Below are 6,567 nucleotides of genomic sequence, written 5' to 3'. Positions count from 1 at the left end.
GGGCGGGGCTGCACGGGCTGCGGTCCGACCGCCGCGCTGCAAGCCTCTTTTGGGATGCTTCTCGGGACCCCTCCTGCTCTCTCTCCAGCCCTCCTGAGGGGAAAACGAGAAAGGGGCGCCCACCGCTCCGTCGTGGGGCGGGAGGCAATCTCCACTTAGGCCTGTTTTACTTCAACTACACTCTCAAATTCACCTCAGCTACTTGCGGTATGAGGGATTAAACTCAAGACCTTGCACTGGCAAGGCAGCGCTTATGCCGCTGAGCTATCTCCCCAGTCCCTCATCAAATTAACCTCAGAATGAGAAAAGAGACTCGTAGCAATGACTAGAAAGCAGCGAGTGGAGCCACGAGCTTGAGCTCCAGAGTCACACTGCACCCTGAGCGAGGCATCTATCTCAGCGCTGCCCTGAAACAATGCAGGGCACAGGTCCCGCCCCTGCCCAAAGAAGAGCTGCCTCTGAGCCATGCCTACGAAGAGCACTTGTCATGAAACATATAACAAGATTTTTATATTTTTATTATAAAGTGTAAAAAAAGGAGGGCAAGCAGCGCACCTGTTCTAAACCATTCCAAACAGTCTCTAGGAATTTTCCTTCTCAAACAAAAATGTACATCCTCTATATGTTGTTTTTTGAGTCTGGTATTCTGTAGAGCCTCAATTTGTAAATGTATTTCCAAAGTTTTCATGTGTTCTCTTCAAAACAGTTGTGGTAGGGGCTGGAGAGATGGCTCAGTGGTCTAAAGCACCTACTTAGAACAAGCTTAGCAAAGCATCAGGGACCGCGGTTCGATCCCCCAGCACCACATGCCAGCCGGCCCCGCCCCCTCGTGGGCTGAGCGGGCCACACACACACACCACTCTCTCTCTCTCTCTCTCTCTCTCTCTCTCTCTCTCTCTCTCTCTCTCAAATAAATAAAGCAATTTTAAAAAAATTAAAAAAAAAACAAAAAAAAAACCAGTTGTACCAGACTGAGTAGATAATCGTCTATCTAAAATGACACATAATCTGTATTATTAATTTTACCAAATAAATATCCTCTTATACCTGAAGTTGACTGCAGTCTAGGTCAACTTATTTTCACAGGAGAACTTGGGTCTAAAAATATTTGACACTGGAGACATCTTTGGTTGTTACAGTTGACAAAAGGGGTTCTACTGACATCTAGTGGATAAAGGCCAAGGAGGCTGCTAAACAATTTATGTGTACAGTACAGGAGAGGCCCTATCCCCAATGAATAACTCTCCAACACAAAATTAAATTTGAAATCAGTAACATGAAGATATCTGCGAAATCACCAAATAGTTGAAAAGAATCAAGCATACTCTAAAATAACTCATGGGTCAGATTTTCATTAGGGGAATTTTAAAGTATTCTGAATTCAATGAAAATAAAAGCACATTTCAAAATATGGGGTCACATGGTAAAATGTACTACTAGAGAAATACGCAAAAAGGTGTAGGGCTGGGGAGGTAGTTCAGTGGCAGAGCACTTGTCTAGCATACATGAGGCCCTGGGGTCTAATCCTACAACCACAATAAATAAATAAATAAATAAATAAGACTCTAAAAGTGATGAGCCAAGCTTCCACTTTAGGAATTGAAAGAGAGAGAGAACTAAATCCAAAATAAGTAAAAGGAAGGCTTGATAAAATCAGAAATCTGTACAGAGGTCGATTCACAAATATTGATTTTTGACAGATGACAAAAAGGGGGAGAAAAATAGTCTTTCAATAAATGGTGCTGAAACATATGATAGCTACTGGGGGGGTTACTTCAACTTTTATTTCATAGTAATCCCTAAAATTAGCATACGCTATAGACCTAAAAATAAACTAAAATTATCAAGCTTTGAATTTGGAGCCAGAGGTAGCAGGACTACAGATTTGATTTTTGTTACTGCTGCTGCTACTACTGTTGTAAAAAACAGCCATGTTTGAGTATTGTGCATAACTGTTTTTGAGTTACAACAGCAGAGGTGAGTACTTGGGGCAATATGGCCTGCAAATCTAAAATACTATCTACTCCTTTAATAAAAAGTTTCAGTTCTTTTTCTAAAAGAAAAAAAAAGGACAAACAATAGAGAATGATTTATCAGACAGACACAAAAAGCAAGAACAATAAAATAAAGCACTGGCAAACAGGGCAAAATTTAAAACTACTGTTCAAAAGACACAATTAAGATAAATGAAAGTTACAAATTCAAAGAAAATATTTAACAAAGGATTGATTTTCAAATTACTTCAGGAGCTCTTACAAATCAGTGATAAGAAAACAAAAAAGAGTAATGAAGTAAGTAGACACTTTACACTTTGCAAAAGAAGATAAACAACTGGCAAGCACATGAAACACTGTTCAAAATTATACGTATCAAGGAAAGGCAAATTTAAACTAATGAGATACCACTAATACCAAAATTTTCTGCTGGACTGAAACACCAACTGGTTGGTGAGCATATAAAATGAATGCATAATTAGCATATGCTGCTGTCTAAGGTAAACAAAATTACTATAAAAAAAACCAAACTGACAGGTTGGGGGTGGGGTGCTGGAGATGGACCACAGATCCTTGCATATGCTAAGCAAGCACTCTGCCACAGAGCCACATTCCCAGCCCCTTTGGCCATTTCTTATACAGTTAAACAAATTTAACATTCAATTCTACAATGCTGCTCTTTCATACACCCCAAAGAAATAAAAACACACCGTTTGTTCCAAAATTTCTTCACAGAATTTTTTTCTCACAGTCAAAAACTAGAAACAACACAACATCGACAGATAAATTAAAAAAAAAATATGGCATAAACTTAAAATGGAATACTACTTAATAAATATCGAGGACACAGCAAAAAATCATGAATGAAGCTCAAAAGCATTATGCTAAGTCAAAGAAGTCAGCTCCTCCCAAATATAAATGTGTATATGTGTATATAGTTCCATTTATATAAAATTCTAGAGACTATATATGAAAGTTAGTCTTTAATGACAGAAAGTGTGCCAGTCATTGCCAAGAGACAGAGTAAATATTGGAGGAATTGTAGGTAAAACATGTACAAACTTTTTAGAGTGATGGAAATGATGTATGTTTCTATGTATATTATACATCAAAAAACATTGTATCAATTATAATATGTGGATGTTAGCTGAAGTCATATTAAACTCTGTAAAAAAATTGAACAAAACAATGACTAGATAGTAAATGGTGTTTGTACTGTAATAAGCAATCTTTCTTTTGAAAACTATACCATGACATGAATAAAATGATGACTGGGATTTGCTTCAAAATAATATGGAAGATTAAATGAACTGGAGTATAGTATAAAGAAGAAAAGAATGGTCATGAGTTAGCTGATAATTTTTGAAACTCCGGTTGAGTATATAGGGGTTCACTGTATTACTTGGTCTATTTTCACATATGTTCAAAATTTCCCATAATAAGGAATTATTTTGTTTTGATTCTTTAAAGAATCAATCCTCCAGATCTACTCTGCACTATCCCAATATTGTCCCAAACAGCCTTATTACTCTTCCTTTAGACTCCCCTTTTCTTCTGTTCCCCAACTAAACACATATGTAACATGTGATTCAGGGCTGACCTAACACTGCCTAATACTACTGTCCAGTCAATGTCCTTTGGAAGCAAGCCAACTACAAACGTATCTTATACACTAAGCACAATCTGACATCAACTGGTGGTTGAGGAATAACAAATAAATTTCAAGTAAAATTATCAAGAGGTTCTGCCTAAATAATCCCTGAAACTCAACTTACTTTTTTCCCAATACTTTTCAAAACACATTATCCTCATCCCTTCCTTAGAAACTAAAAGAATAGCACTGAAAATATTCTTGGCAAACTTTTTTAAAGAAAGTCTTATCTAGGAAGGCACTATCATCTGATGTTTGCTCTCTGAAAAAAAGTGGTTCATTTGCTTATCATAGTAACAACAAAGAAAAAGAATAAAATCTATAATTGCCCAAAAATATCATGCCAGGATGCACTTCTTACCTTCCTTTTAACCAACCCTTTTACTTCTTTATACACATGGATGTCCCTTTATTTGAGTAACTGACCATGCTCAGGGTGAGCGGGAAATTAAAAACAAGCAAGCAAACAACAGCTTCAAAGCCTTAAAGCTATGAAACATGTAGGGTGGATCAGTGACATCCTGACATGCATTAGAGTAGCAGCAATAATGTCCACAAGACCATCCTAACTTCTGTGCTTATTAAAATTATATCTTTACCTTCAAGCTCACAAAACACTTCTTCTTAAAAGCTTTTTTATTCTTTCCACTGACAATATTCCTTCTCCTACTTTCCCAAAGGGGATTGATTCACTGTATTTCGCTCAAGGAATCCATATTATTAGGCCTTAGGCCTTATTTTTCCCAGATTATATACGTTATGGATAAACATGCACTGGATAAATAGATGGAAATATTCTACTGGACTCAGCCTAACAGAGTGAGATCCTACTAAATTTTCTAAGTAGTAAATAAATGACCAGTGACACAAGAATTAAAATCCTTCTGGGGCACCAGCTTAGCTCAAGAGTAGTACTAAACCCTGAGATCAACAGCAGTTGTAAAAGCCCACATTCCTAGGTCAAGGGCTTTTTTACAGCTGGGAGGTAAAGATGCTGATAACTCAGGCAGATGCTCTATTTTAGGAAGATGGGGGGAGTGGGAAGGGGCAGTCACCATATCGTCAGTCACTCCCTACTGCTTTCTCCATCTTAGCCAAAGTTCTATTTCCTGCCAGTTTGGGGGCCAAAATACTTTCTTTTTTTTTTTTTGGTGGAACCGGGGATTGCACTCAGGCCCGTGTGCTTGCCAGGGAAGCGTTTATTCTACTGAGCCATCTTCGTGCCCCCGAAATACTTCCTAACCGCACCTGTCTTACTTTCTTCAACACCAGTCTCAGAAACACCAGACCTAATGGGCCTTGGGTGTCAGAGTTCTGCATCTGCAGTTTCCTCAATAAGGAAGCATTTCTAGGTAGGCAAGTCTGGCAAACTAAAGAAATCACCGAAGGATCTTAATTTCCAAGATTTCCATATGTTGTGATTTAATAACTCATTGTAAATATTTATCTTCATCTTAATTTTTAATTATTTTTCAGGAAGAGGGAGCATCCTTTCTCAATCTCAAGAGGAAGGTGAAGCTTAAAGAAAAAGCTAAATGTTGAACAAAAAGCTTGACCCTTTCTGGGGAAAACTACCTAAAGAAATCTGGGGCACTGTAGTCTTGAAACGTCTACAAAACACTGGCAGGCCCCTTCAAGATCCAAAACAACACAGTGGGGGGTCCCACTCTTGTTGGTCTCTAAGGATAGTGGTGAAAAGGTGTGTAAACCCGGAACACGTTTGGATCTAAAACAAGCAAGAGCCCGGAGCGACTCGGTTTTGGCCAAAACAAGACTTCCTCTGGACACCAGACTTGCATCATAGACAGGAATCTGGGACACTCAGGCAATTAAACACACGGGGTTACTCTCTTCTTTGGAGTAGTCGCAATCTCCCAGAGTACCAACTGCTATCTTGCCTGGTCCTTGGACCACAGCTCGGGAAAAGGTGAAGGGGAACGGAAGAGACAGCAGCCGGGAGGGCAGAAAGGGCGCGGGGAGTGTCAGGGACGCGCCAGAGGGAGTATTCCGCAAGGCAAGGGAAGTTTCTGCACCTCTAGGTCTCTTGCCCAACTAATCAGTAGCCACGGTGTGGATGAAGTAAACTGTGCTGAGAAATGTCAACAACATGGGACGTGAGGTATTTACCTCACCGCGCCTTTGAAGGTCGGACTGACATTTTTCAAAACTTCACCAAACTCCCAAACAGATCCCCCCGGGAAGCCACGGGGAGGGCACGGAGTCCCGAAGAAGCGGGGTAGCGACACCGCCAGCGGCGGGTGCTGCAGCTGCCGGACGCCCGCTGGAGACCCGACAGCCCCGGCCGCCGCGAGAGCCACTCCGCCGCCGCAACGCCCGCCTGCGCCCTCCGCGAGGACCTGGCGCCCCGACCCGGCCCTACCCGCAGCCCCGCCCCGCTCGGGCCCCGCGCCGGCGCCCGCACGCCGCACTGCGACTCTTAAACTGCCGGCGCGGGCGACCCCAAACCCAGCCTCGGCCGCAGCTAGCACCGCCGCCCACACTCACCCGGGCGCTCCATCCCGCCGCGAGGACCGAAGGCTCGGGGCCACGGCCCCCTCCCCCATGCTAGGCCAATGGGCCGCGCGAGGGTCATCGCCCGCCCAGGGCCCGCCCACGTGGCCAACGCCCCGCCCACGCTGCCCAGGGCCCGCCCACGTGGCCAAGGCCCCGCCCACGCTGCCCAGGGCCCGCCCCCTACGAGGACCGAGGGGCAGGGCCGCCTGTTGCAGTAGGTGGGGCGATCTTGCGCGGGGCCAGGGTGGTCACTGTGCCTTGTCCTACTCGATCCTTACTGTCACGGGATGTGTCAGTCGCACCCGGCAGCGGAGCCACTTAGGGAGAAATCATGTTTTTGCTCCAGCAAGGGAACAAGTCCTCCGTCCTTCTTTCAGTGGAAGTGTTTCTGGTGGACATGGTGAATTT

At 42.9% G+C, this 6,567-nt stretch overlaps 1 protein-coding gene across 4 annotated transcripts in view; it reads right to left on the bottom strand.

Moving 5' to 3' along the window:
- Arhgap29 (Rho GTPase activating protein 29) overlaps positions 1-6,232 on the bottom strand; it is a 67,409-nt gene extending 61,177 nt beyond the window's left edge. For 3 of the 4 annotated variants that reach the window (XM_023720289.1, XM_023720290.1, XM_004635712.2), the window contains exon 1: positions 6,151-6,232. The gene's annotated coding sequence lies outside the window, so the exon portion shown is untranslated. The remainder of the gene's footprint in view (positions 1-6,150) is intronic. The other variant, XM_023720288.1, reaches the window with a different exon arrangement.
- Between the last annotated feature and the right edge of the window lie 335 nt (positions 6,233-6,567).

Source organism: Octodon degus, unplaced genomic scaffold (genome assembly GCF_000260255.1).
Source record: "Octodon degus isolate 3935 unplaced genomic scaffold, OctDeg1.0 scaffold00074, whole genome shotgun sequence".
NCBI lineage: Eukaryota > Metazoa > Chordata > Mammalia > Rodentia > Octodontidae > Octodon > Octodon degus.
Note: the sequence above shows the minus strand (reverse complement) of the source record. Positions and strands in the feature narration are given on the sequence as shown.